Source organism: Gigantopelta aegis, chromosome 4, assembly GCF_016097555.1.
Source record: "Gigantopelta aegis isolate Gae_Host chromosome 4, Gae_host_genome, whole genome shotgun sequence".
Taxonomy (NCBI): domain Eukaryota; kingdom Metazoa; phylum Mollusca; class Gastropoda; order Neomphalida; family Peltospiridae; genus Gigantopelta; species Gigantopelta aegis.
Genome location: NC_054702.1, coordinates 37,781,348 through 37,795,598, shown reverse-complemented (window position 1 = coordinate 37,795,598; position 14,251 = coordinate 37,781,348). Strand labels below are relative to the sequence as shown.

General features: G+C 38.5%; 1 non-coding gene across 1 annotated transcript; it reads left to right on the top strand.

Moving 5' to 3' along the window:
* Positions 1 to 13,940: 13,940 nt before the first annotated feature.
* Positions 13,941 to 14,012, top strand: Trnap-cgg. The gene has a single exon. It is a non-coding gene; the product is annotated as a tRNA-Pro (tRNA).
* The last annotated feature ends 239 nt before the right edge of the window (positions 14,013 to 14,251 follow it).

The following is a 14,251-nucleotide window of genomic DNA, read 5'->3' as shown; positions in this document are numbered from 1 at the left end:
GGAAGTGATATGCGTGGTCTTGTCTTTGGGAATGTTTAAAAAAATTTTTATTTTTATTTTTGGCAAGAGTAGCATCAGCAGAGGGATTGATTTAAATATTTTAAAAAACCGCAATTCACGCTAAGGTGATAAAGTAATTAAAAACATTACTTCAGTAGAATGTTAATTAATTTGTTTTTAATTACAATATACACGTACCATTTTCATTCAGTGTGGCATCATCATCAAAATTATTGGGTAGAGGGTCATATACATCTTGAATAATTCCCCCCACCGCCTTTTCTTCGCCAGTTGGACTCGGTACTGGAGCTCCACCACCGGTGCGGAAGGTTTCCTGCCTAACATTTGTTTTGTTTTTCTTAGCCCGTGTTTTTAGATTTTTCCAACAGTCCTTTAATTGTTTGGTTGTTCGGTTGTGGGTATTTTCATCAGCGTTATATTTACTGGTTATAGACGACCAGGCACTTTCTTTCTTCTTGCTGCTTCTGCTATCTGTTTTTTATCCCCTACTAAATTCCGATGTTCATTAAAGCCGCACGCCCTAGTTCCATCCATCGAAAATAAATTATAATTTTGGTTAATCTACAAACCTGTAACACACTTATATCACGTTTTTATCAAATGGAGTGAAAAAGCAGGTTTTATATCGATAAATACCATGGGAATCCCCATGTCCCAATTGCTTGAAATAATTTTGAAAGTTAGTATTCTGATGTCACCGGTAGATGTAGCTCGAAGCACAACAATGCCTACGTCACGACAAATTTCACAGAGTGCGCACAGACTTGGGGTGCGTTCCTTTCACCTCTCCTGGACATGTTCCAACTGTTCTGTCCTGGTTGTATCCCCTCTCCAGATATCGTAAGACTTACCAAATTTATTGGTTTTAAGGGTTTGTAACGTTTTGTATTGAGATACTTACTTGTCTGAACTTTATTGTTAATGAAAATGTTCCCGAACTGTGAAGAAAAATCTCACAAATGAACAACAAGCAAACGACAACAAATCGGATGTCGATTGCGCGAACCGTGCACAAGAAAACAAACCGAACCAAAATGATAACGGTCACGTGGTATACCAACGTCTGTGACATTGAAATGGAAATATCCCCTCTAAAAATAGATTAGACCTTGTCTGCTCAACGTTTTTTTCTCAAAGGTCCGTGGCATTTTAAGAAATACGAAAAATACATTTTGTGGTATTACAACACCAGGATTACCAGGATTACCAGGATTACCAAAAAACACTTCAGGTGAATGGAAATGTATATTCTAAATAATAAACGGTAAGTAAAGTGCAATTTTATTTGTGAAAAAATGGGTTTAATAGCGAAGAACAACGTCGTAATGGTTAACAACTAGGGCGTGTCCCTTTAATAACAGCAATAAGTATTTCCCGTTCATACGAGCTGTAATTGGTACAACGTGTTGCCATAACTGATTGAAACAAGACACAATAAAGGGGTACATGAAATGTACGCAACATGGAACAGCCAGGTTTTGCTGAGCGAAATACTGATTCCGCACGTGAAATGTGATCTATAATCATTGATGGTTTATTGTGAACTAGGTTCAAGTGATCGTGAGCGAGGCTTTAAACCTTGCATATCTGAGCGGTCGACGAGAAATCGGCCATAAGGTGGTGTCCGGTGCTCAGTTGTACCTGGGTGTTCCATGTTACACTTCATGTACATTAAAACATTAAAGTTAAAGTTTGTTTTGTTTAACGACACCACTGGAGCACGTTGATTAATTAATAATCGGCTATTGGATTTGGATGTCAAACATTTAGTAATTCTGACACGTAGTCATCGGAGGAAACCCGCTACATTTTTCATAATGCAGCAAGGGATCTTTTATATGCACTTTGCCACAGACAGCAAAGCACATACCACGGCCTTTGACCAGTTGTGGTACACTTGTTGTAACGAGAAAAAAACCCCAATCAGTTGAATGGATACACCGAAATGGTTCGATCCTGCGACGCAAGCACCTCAAGCAAGCACTCAACCGACTGAGCTAAATCCCGCCCCAAAACATTAAAGTGGTTACAGCGCAATTTTGGATTCCGTTGGAGAACCTTTTGGATGCCTCGTGTTTCTGTTGTGCTGACCCTGGAAGATGCGTTTATAAACCTCCACCACCTCAAGAGGTATTTCTACTCAACTACTTCAAGGAACAACACATTTTATTTACGGTTGTATGGCGTCGGGAATACTCAACACCAACAATTGTTAACTTCTTCCTTTGGCCAGACGGCGAATACATCTTCAACGCTTGAACTGCCTGCGGAATGGATCGGTTTGGGTTGGATGGGGATGTTAATTAGGGGGCATTAGGCGTAGGCGATTTTGAGTGGCAGGGATGCTAGGGACGCTAGGCCCCGTCCCCCGATATCTCCTTCGTGACCAATGGTGGTCCTTAATGGACAAGGCCTGCTTGTTGGATCGCAAAAAAGGATTGGGTGCGATGCCTACCCCTTTCGGTGTCCTTTGTAACACCCAGGGCATTACCTGTACAGTTAATTTATAACTAATTAATATTTTATTTTATTAAAAAAAATTGAAAAAAAAAATTGTCCTAAATTATATGTGTTAATAAATTTACAATAAATTGAATATCTTAGATACACTTTTTTAAAATTAACCCATTTTTGGCTTTCCCTTTTGATTAATGATGATAGATTAAATTCAGTCATGTCCATCATAATTTATGATAAATTACCTCTTCATCCCTTCTGCCCTAGACCTGGTAATCGGAAACGGAGATCAGGCCTATGGTGGGCATGCCTGAACCCGAGCAGTGAATATGGACATGTCAAAGAGTTCCCTGCCCCGCCTGAATCCAAACTGGTTAGAAGTACCAAAGACGATCCGTGTTCTGGTCGCCCAGCAAGACCCATTGACAAAACTGTTAGCCTAAGGCTGACATTGTCACGCTAACGAAGGACAGACCAACCGCAAACAGTTAGCCTGCGTTTATTAGTAAAACATCGACTGAACGAGCTCTGCATGGTCACCTAAACACGAATAAAATGTCTTCAAGGCGTCAAGAATATTAACAGCTAACCAGAAATGGGCCACCTCATTAAGTTCTTGAATCCCACCGAAGCTTCCTGAATCATTCGTACAAAAAATTCAAGGTAATTTGATCCAATCCTGCCAAAATCATGGCATCTGTGTTATGAGATTCCAAAGTCGTTATTATGATTGATTTACTACAGAAAGGTTGTAAATGAGCTTCACCAATTCTGAAATGAATAAATAAATAAATAAATAAATAAATAAATAATCGCCAAACACTACGAAGAGGTGGATCGATGTTTTGAGGCAAAGAAAGAAAGAAATTTTTTATTTAACGACGCACTCAACACATTTTATTCACGGTTATATGGCATCAGACCATTTAAGGACCACACAGAAATTGAGAGAGGAAACCCGCTGTCGCCACTTCATGGGCTACTCTTTTTGATTAGCAGCAAGGGATCTTTTATATGCACCATCCCACAGACAGGGTAGTACATACCACGGCCTTTGATATACCAGTCGTGGTGCACTGGCTGGTTTTAAGGCAATGTCCTTGCAAGTTCAGGTTGGCGCAGCCGGTGATGGAGTCTACAGTTGCAACACCCTGCATCCAAAATCTGCAAAGGAGTTAACAATACTACAGATGAAGGGAGCTAAACAATCTAATAAAATGACTGCAGAAAATATTTGGCACGCACAGCCTTTCTAGTTAGGCCGGAAACGAGCACATTTAAAGTACCGGTGCGACTGTTTGGTGTCTAACATATTTTATATTATGGTTAGGACTACTTGTTCGATCGATCGATCGAGATCGAGAGAGAGAGAGAGAGAGAGAGAGAGAGAGAGAGAGAGAGAGAGAGAGAGAGAGAGAGAGAGAGAGAGAGAGAGAGAGAGTCCATCGATAGAACAGGTAAGTCATCACATGTTAGGCGATCATTCTACAACTGGGCTTCATCCCACCCTTTCATTTCAACTTATTTTCGTGCTTATATCCAATTAAGGTTCAAGCACGCTGTCCTGGGCACACACCTCAGCTATCTGGGCCGTCTGTTCAGGACAGTGGGTTAGTTGTTAATTGGTTAGTGGTTAGTGAGAGAGAAGAGGGTGTAGTGGCCTTATACCTACCTATTGAGTCCCTAAGAACTCGCTCTGGGTTGGAGCTGATACCGGGCTGCAAACCCTGTACCTACCAGCCTGTAGTCCGATGGCTTAACCACTGCGCCACTAAGGTCGGTACCACCTTCACAAACTATTTGCTGATGCATTAATCACCATTAAAACAATAACAAAAAATGAATATCTGGGCCGTCTGTCCAGGACAGTGGGTTAGTTGTTAATAGTTAGTGAGAGAGAAGAGGGTATAGTGGCCTTACACCTATATCCATCGAGTAGTTAAAAACTCGCTCTGGGTGGAAGCCGATACTGTGCTGCGAACCCTGTACCTACCAGCCTTATGTCCGATGACTTAACCACGACACCGTCGGTGGGCCCATTGGGCTATTTCTCATTCCAGCCAGTGCACCACGAATGGTATATCAAAGGCCGTGGTATATGTTATCCTGTCCGTGGGATGGTGCATATAAAAAGATCCCTTGCTACTAATTGAAACATGTAGCGGGTTTCCTCTCTATGACTGTGTCAAATTGACCATGTTTGACATCCACTAGATGACGATTAATAAATCAATGTGCTCTAGTGGTGTCGTTAAACAAACCAAACTTTTTTTTAAAACCACGACACCACCAGTATAATATATGCAGTAAGGATAACTCGGCTTAGAACATTATATTTAAGACAAATGCGGTTTGCTCCCTTCCCTTCAAACTAAACTGAATTATAAAAACGAAATAATTATTATCGACACATCAGTTCGAATAACACATTCAGATACTGGTCGTCATTTATATTTGTTTGACACCCAATAACTAAAATTTTAAAATGACTAATAAAACACAGTGTAAACAGCTGTGAACGAGTGGCATTTATGAAAGATACAATGACGCATTGCCACCCACATTGGTGGTGGGGAGATTGGGTCTCCACGGGTACTCGAGTACGGGCCGAGTCTAGCAAGACTCGAGTCCGTTCACAGGACTATAGTACCCTCATTTAATTATATATTTTACGTCATTTTGCCATACGCTTGCAGCCGGTTACATTATAGGGCTATGCGAATGCGTGGAATTCAATACAATGGCATGATTTGGCATGAATGTTCACCGCTGAAATTAATATGCATAACATTTTGAAATATTGACCCATCTTTAGTGCTAATCGTGGCGTGTTTTTTGCTGCTTTCAAAGGATTTTTAAAATCACGATTTTTCGTTTCGTTAATAACATTTGTTTGATTCATGCCATGAAAAAAACTGCAGACATCGTAACCGTTTATACTCCGTCCCACACATAATACCTTTTTCTTTTTCACTACAAGTTACTTGTTCCTGAACCGATTGTTTTCTATATTGCACATATTTTAAAAATTTATTAATATTATTTTTTTGTTATATCCAAAATACTTTTACTTTTCTTCTTACATCAAATCAAACTGAAATTACATGTATTTACAACAACAACAAAAAACATTTGTAGGAGGATGGGACGGACTATAGGGTCAATCCATTTCAAACCAACAGATGCCCCACGCTCTTCCGTTTCACTGTACTTGACATTTGTACCAAATATACCTGAGTCATCTACATGAATAAATTTGCATTATGTGCTCTGTATTCCAAGTATTTTTTAAGAAAGAAATGGTCATTTTACAAACCATAGTAGATGTAAAATTTAGTTTGAAAATTGCCGCCATCTATCCTGTTTCAAGTCCCATTACCCGAGCAAATAATGCAGATAAAAATCTAACATTTTGTATAGGAATTAAATATAAAGGTTATAAAGCTTTGATATATAGCAGACGGACAGTTTTCATTAGTCATACTGAATGCGCTGAAAAATCTTTAAAATTCCATTTTATTTTACAAAAACATTTATATTCATTAGACCTACACACATTTAACTTTTTTTCAAAATAAATCTTAAATATTACAACTATGTGATGATTAATTATGGAACAACATGCTTCTGAAATAGGAAACATCGTTTTAGGGGGTCTTTTCAATGAAAAACAAAACCCCTGAAAACAATGTGGGTAACTCCCGAAACTTGTCTCATTTTATAGATAATGGTACGTACTTTATGGTTCTTATACACCCATTGGTGAGAACATCATTCGTTATTTTTGATAAGATAACACATACTTGTTTACACATGTACGTGTGTTAACAATTTCAAGACATACGACTGGCTGCTCTTAGGTGATGACCAGGTCACCAATGCCATACATCCAATGAAAAAAAAACAGCACGATCGAAATCGATTACACTGTGACGTATAGTTAACCTGACAATCATTTGTCTGTGACGCGTAAGTGCAAAGGCTGTAAATAACATTTAGTCGAAAATTAAAGAAATTTAGAAATAGAATAATACATTCGTGTCCATTAGATACCATTTATCTTACAACTCGTTGTTTAAAAACGTATCAAACTCGCTTTCGCTCATTAGATACATTTTAAAACAACTTGTAAGATAAATGGTTTCTAACGGCCACTCATGTATTATTCTCTATGTACTAAATTTCATTATCCATATAGAAGTTTTTTTAGGAAATTTATTTTTTAAATATGCATGATTTTAGCACTGACGAAGCTCTCAGGAGCACTTGACAGAGAAACAAAAAATAAAATAAAATAAAATAACATAAATGTGTGTAATACTGAATGTAAAAGTGTTTTGATGTCCAAAATGATGGCTGCTTGTAACATAAAATGGCATTTTAAAGATTCTTCAGTTGTCGCTAATTATCCAGTGTAACTATTCAAAAAACCCTGCGCGTGCTGCAACCTCACCGTGGTGCAAGGGTGTAACATTCTCTTTAAGAATGGCCAATACAACACAAATCCCCTTGTTTTTTTCGAGATATAATTGAAATTTTGAGTAAAAGTCAGTATCTATCTGTGATATTTATATTTTTGCACAGTTCTTTACACTGTTTTTATTTAAATTTTGAATTTTTATATTGATATTGATCATCACTTTATTTGTTTGCATTACCATAGTTTGACACCCAATAGCCGATGTATTTTTCGTGCTGGGGTGTCGTTAAACCTTCATTCATTCTATTTAAAACTACTAGTGTCATGTATCCATGTACATTATGCCCTAAGATAATGAGACTTAAATATATATGGCACGGACATGATGACGGTTAGCAAAATGACCATTTCTTAAAAAACAAACCCCAAAACAAACAAACAAACTGCTTGGAATACAGAGCCCATGTGGATGTTTGGAATATTTGGTACAAATGTCAAGTGAATCTAAGACTGAAGGAAAGAAGAAAATGCATATGGTTAAGGACCATACAGATTTTGAGAGAGGAAACCCGCTGTCGCCACTTCATGGGCTACTCTTTTTGATTAACAGCAAGGGATTTTTTATATGCACCATCCCATAGACAGGATAGTACATACCACGGCCTTTATCATACCAATTGTGTGGCACTGACTGGAACGAGAAATAGCCCAATGGGCCCACCGACGGGAATCGATCCCAGATCCATTGCGCATCAGGCGAGCGCTGTACCACTGAGCTACGCCCCGCCCCCGTAAGACTGAAGTGCGTGAGCGACCCAAAATATTTGAGATGGATTTACCCTATTAACGTTATTTTGACATACTAGATGTCATAATAGAATACTGCTGTTCTTAATAGCTTCATCTTCACCTTGGAGCGGAACTCTTTCTCCGCGCGGGGGGGGGGGGGGGGGGGGGGGGGGCAGTTATATGTGGAATTTTATGTTTTTTAGTTTCAATAATTTTGTATTAGTTAAAACAAAAGATTTTAAAAGATAATTACAAAAATACGATACTTATTATTTAGTGATTAGACTGTAAGAGCTCTACAGTCCGTCCCATCATTCTATAAACATGCTTTTTTGTAAATAATTTCAGTTTGGTTTGATGTACGAAGGAAAGCGTAAGTACTTTGGAAATAACAAAAAATATAGGCCCTACTATTTTTGTGTGCAATTTACAAACCACTAATTTCAGACATAAATACCTTGTAGTAAATTCCATAGTATGAAAAAAGAAAAAAAGGCGTGGGACGGACTACAGACGGACATTTGGACAGTTAATCACGCTCTCTAAACGTCAGGCACCAATCTAGATATCAATTTTGCGCAATCTCTGCCCACCAAACGATCGTCAGAGATTCCCGCTCTCATACGTTAACAATCCTATGTTTAGCGTTAAATGTTCCGGTTAAATTCGTATTTGCTGACGGGTTTTTTCCTGTAGTATGTATATAGGACTGTTGTATTAGAGCGAGGATATTTGACTACTGTTTAGGTGCGTTAGTGTTCTTTTGAATGCTGTAGAAAACGGGTAAAAATACCCTCTTATTATGAAGAAATCTTCGTCCGCCGCTGCCTCAAGCGAACTCAACCTAGCGTGTTTAAATGCGCACGCACGAAAAGCTACGTGTAGTCTAAATTTTATGTAGGCCCTACTTGATACAAGACGCGGAAGTTATAAATCAAAACAATCATGGTTTTTTTTAATATATCATCGTTCGTTTTCCGTTTAAAAATTCAATAAACCGAATTACGAAAAGTGGCCGTTGTCGAATTTTGGCCAATAGGAATAAGCAAAAACGGAAAAAACCCTCCCACACCTGTGGAAACCAAATATTTTTTAACAATCGTTTTCTTTGAAAATGCAATGAACTGAATAACGAAACGTGACAGCCGGATAATACTTTTTTAGCCAATAGAAAGAACCAAAATTGCGAAATATTCCCACAGCTGCACTGTAACGCGTGATCTCATTGGACGAAAAGTCGTTCAAGGTCAGTCAGTGTTACAGCTACAACAAATGAGTGTTGGGATAAATGCATTGCGTAGTAGTAAGCTCGGGCACGCGACCGAAATGTTCAAAACAACGTTAGTCACCCTATTTGAACCGACCGGTTTCGAACATGCGGTGAGGGAGTGTAGTTTCGAGTCAGGGGTTAACAAACTTCTCAGTAAATAGTGTATGTGTGTGTGACTGGGAAGGATCCTACTTCCCGCTCAGGCTAAAACATTTTTTTATTTTTATTTTTTAAAATTTTTACAGTGCATAAAGATGACCAGGGAAAATGTAGACAAATTGGTCCGCTAATAAATTCATATTCGAAGCCACCAGGTTCAGACCACATGTATGCGTGCGTGTGTGTTTTGTGTGCGTGTGCTTGCGTGCGCGTGTATATGTGTGCGCGCGCGTCGTTCCAACCAGTGCAATAAAACTGGTCAAAAGCCCAGTACACGGGACACATAAAGTCAATACCACCACCACACTGCTCTATGTCCCTCCGGACTAGTCAAAGGCCGTGGTATGTGCTATCCTGTCTATGGGAAAGTACACATAAAAGATCCCTTTCTGCAGTAGGAAAAATGTAGCGGGTTTCATCTGATGACTACGTGTCAGAATGACCAAATGCGCTCTAGTGGTGTGCATTTTCCCTGAAATTAAAATTTTTAACATTCTGCTGAGTCATAAATGTTTAAGTGTTTACATTTATTTTTAATACCTCTAAATACCTTTAATGATTTGGCTTGACTCGTGCTTCTAAATATAAACTTGATATGTTTCAAACAACGCGGAATCCCATTTATATGTGTTTGTGGGTGGTTATCCGGACAAAAGAATACCGTTCCGAGTACACAATTGCAATGCACCCGGGGGAAGCTGAACAAAAGAATATCGGCCTGCCCCACCCAGACCCCCAATACTTGCTGCTGATAATAACTTGGTACTTGGTGATGCCTCGACCAGAAGCGGTCAGGCCATTTATAATGGCCCTATGGGCAACCTAGGGAAACACCACAGCATCGTAAAGGTCTCAAATTAACGAGCTACTCTCGATTCACTAATATCAAAACCTATATTAGCTCGGCCATTTACCTTTCGACCGACCGTTCAAAATTGCGCCAAATTCCCTCAATCAAAATTGCGCACCCTTTTCTCTTTGGCATTTAACTGCTCCATTCAAATTCCATAGCACCACCACCACCCCCACCCGCCTGCTACCGATTTGATCGGGCTGCTGGTGCTCCCTCGCACCTGCCAGTGCAGGCGGTCCCTCCTCTCCCCTCCCCCTACCTTTCCTGTCATGGCCGGCTCTTGTGCCCACGACAGGCGTGCGCTACAACAGCTTGTTCTGAATGTGCACGTAAAACCCTATGACATGACATGACATGTTATCCGGATAACAACGTACGTTTATTCTTATTAGCACTACGACCAAATAGCTATACATTATGGTTCCAAACGAATAGAACGTTACGCATTTATACACGGATAACTAAATAGTGTGAGTAAAATGATGGAAATACATGGTAAAATGTTTTCAGGCCAATTAATTTTGCTGGAACATCTCCATCGTTTTCGATCGAATACGAAGATTTATTCCAGCACTATGGGGCAGTTGACCGTACGCTTAGCCTAGGTCAAACAATCGAAGTAAAAGGCAGAGTTATTGACCCTAGTTCTGTACATTTAAAATTTAAATTATATAAAACGTCGTTTGTTGTTTGTTTGTTTATTTTATTTAGTTTTACATCCGATGGTCAGCTGATACATCGACATACTAACCAAACCACCACCGCCCCCCCCCAAAAAAAAACAAAAAACAACAACCAAAAAACCCAACAAAACCCCCCTCCCCTCCCCGCCGCACTCCCAACAACCTGCTACCGAAAAAGTCCAAATAGCAAAAAATGTTTTCAAATGGGTTTTTTTAACGACACCACTAGAACACATTGATTTATTCATAATCAGCTATTGGATGTTAAACAATTAGAGAAGAAACCCGCAAAAAAAAAATGTCCTTTAGTAGCAAAGGATCCTTTACATGAACCATCCCACAGAATGACAGCACATATCACGGGCTTCCACATCAACCCAATGTGATATCCAAAGTCAAATTTAGTCGTGTAACAAGTTTATAATTGGCTTAAAATATAAATTCAGTAGATTTATTTTTTATCATCCCAGCCGGTGCCCCACGATTGGTATATCAAAGGCCATGACATGTGATGTCTTGTCTGTGGGAACGTGCATATAAAAATCCCTTGATGCTAATGGGGAAATGTAGCGGGTTTGCACTTGCACCGACCAGTGATCCATAACTGGTTCAACAAAGGCCATGGTTTGTGCTATCCTGCCTGTGGGAAGCGCAAATAAAAGATCCCTTGCTGCTAATCGGAAGAGTAGCCCATGTAGTGGCGACAGCGGGTTTCCTCTCAAAAATCTGTGTGGTCCTTAACCATATGTCTTACGCCATATAACCGTAAATAAACTGTGTTGAGTGCGTCGTTAAATAAAACATTTTTTTTTTTTTTTTGTAGCGGGTTTATTATAAGACTAGTCCTATATTGTTCATAATTATCAAATGTTTGACAGTTCATTAAGCAATGTGCTCTAGCTGTGTCGTTGAAGAGACTGTTCTGTTAAAGTTTTGTTTAACGACACCACTGGAGCACATTGATTAATTAATCATTGGCTAGTGGATGTCAAACGTATGGTTATTCCGACTCGTAGTCATCAGAGGAAACCCGCTACATTTGGGGTATGCAGGTGCATGCTGATTTTTTGTTTTGCCCGAATTAAACGAAAATGCCGGAATCTGGATTACAACATTTATTCATATTTGTATTAAGTACTACCAAACAGCTATATAAGGTTCCAAACGAATAACTACATTTTTTTTTTACACGGATAACCACTAATAGTGTGCGTAGAATGTCAGTGATGAAAATACTAGTGTTCGGTATTCCACCTGAAATTAGTCGTTGAATACTACTATTTGATGGAAATGACTAGCGAATATTCGAATACCAATTAACAACAACTGACTCATCAAACTAACGGGATTTTTATAGTTTGAAATGTGTAAATGAATTTTAATAAAGGCAAGTTACGACCAAAAAAACAACAACAACCCAAAAACCAAAAAAACCCACTCACACATCACAATGTAGCTGATAGCTAACCTAGCTATATACGTTTTGACTTCTCCAAAGTATAAATACTGAATTATAAATATCAAAATATGAAAAACACTAAAAGAGTATGACCAAAACAAATATGCGTCGGGAACTCATACAGAAACCACCAGATCAGTTCACATTACATTTATTTTTTTTTTTTTTATTGTTGATGTTTCGTGGGTTCTTTTTGTGTGTTTCTGACTCCTCTAAACGATTTCAAGACGTGCTTTGAAGTGCCGACTAAACGGATTCGGATGGATTTAGTTAACAGCACTCGGACACGTTACAATATGTAACAAGAGGACAATGCAAATACATGACAAGAACACACTTCAACACAGAATAATATATATAGTTTACAATGACAATGTAATCAAAATAACTAAAATGTGCGAAGGAGAAATATCAATTAACAACTTTACATTTACAAGACAAGATGTTGTTGGGGTTTATTTTTGGGTTTAAATTTTTTTTAAAAATAAAGCAAGGTTTTTCAAGAATGGTACATTACACATAAACAACATACCTTTCATTTTAAACACGCTATATTTTCTTCTACTCTTCAATATATTTTACAATTGAATAAATAATGGTGTTCATCGCCAATATCAGTAGTAGAACGTTTACACAGCATCTACCTATATATAGTGGTAATATTAAAGTTAACGTAGGCAATTTAGTTATATACAATGTCTATTTTGGTATGATAATTCCGTTTCGAAGTAAAATTTTATTTTTAATAATGTATAAAATTAGCCCCTAGAAAGTTTATAGTATCCGAAAAACTACTGTTGTACTGTTGATAGCAGATATTTGTTTTAATTGTCTATAGGATTTGAAATTCACATATTGGTTAATATAGATGGACCCCATTCCTGTGTTATAGAAAATGTCTGCATCGTTTTTGCCCGAATGCAAAGATAAATATTCCAGCACTGAGGAGGCAGTTGCCCCCACCCCGACCCCCGTCTCGTACGCTTAAATGTTTATATATACAATTAGACGAGATTCGATTTTACCTCACAATAATTTCATTTAAAAAGTACAAAAATAACATATAATAGATAGACCAATGAAGTTTTAGTTACCATATACCAACATTAGGACTACTGGCATTATACATAAGAAAATGCATTTAATACATTACTTACTTTCTATAAGTATTTGACGTGCCTGTATCCAGTGAAGGTTCAAGCACGCTGTCTTGGTGACACAGTCCCGCAGTCTGGACTGTCTCACTAGGACCGAAAGAGTGTTGGACAAAAGGTGCTACGGCTTTATTTCGTTATATTGGACTTAGTTTGGACTTATGGAGCCCTTAGTGTGTGTGTGTGTGTGTGTGTGTGTGTGTGTGTGTGTGTGTGTGTGTGTGTGTGTGAGGGGGGGATATGCAACCAATTAAATGAAAAATATTAAATATTTAAAGAAGTGCATTCATTCAATGAAAGAAGTGCAAAACAAATTGTTGCCCTGAGCAGTGTGTGTGTGTGTGTGTGTGTGTGTGGGGGGGGGGGGTCCGGACTCCTTTGACCCCCACCCTCTCTGGATCAGCGCCTATGATTTCAGTCGGCAACATCTGTTAAAACACAACAAACACCCCACCCAGCTCGACTCTAAACCCTGACGTTTTTTCACGTTCAGGCAGCTGTTTCCAGTTAAACGCTTGCAAACTAATTGTACTGGTTCTCGAAATGAACGTTCGATTTAATGAATAGTGTAAAAACCAGTGTAACAAACGTTAGCAACAAACAGTTGACAAAAACAAGTCTGAGCAAATTATGTGCGCACGATACAGTCGGCTAAATGCCAGTCGGTTTTGTATCGGCTCGTTGGTCTAGGGGTATGATTCTCGCTTCGGGTGCGAGAGGTCCCGGGTTCGAATCCCGGACGAGCCCATTATACCTTTTATTTTTAATTTTTTCTTCTTCATGAAATTTTAACTCATATACGATTTTATATATTACCTTTCTTAATTTAATCGTCACGAATATATAAATATTACATATTAAAAAATAAATACTACTACTACTACTACTAATACTACTACTAATACTACAATAAATAAATAAAATCGTTCGTACTGGTAAGGTATTTGCATAAGAATAAGAAGAAGTAGAAGAAGAAGAAGATGAAG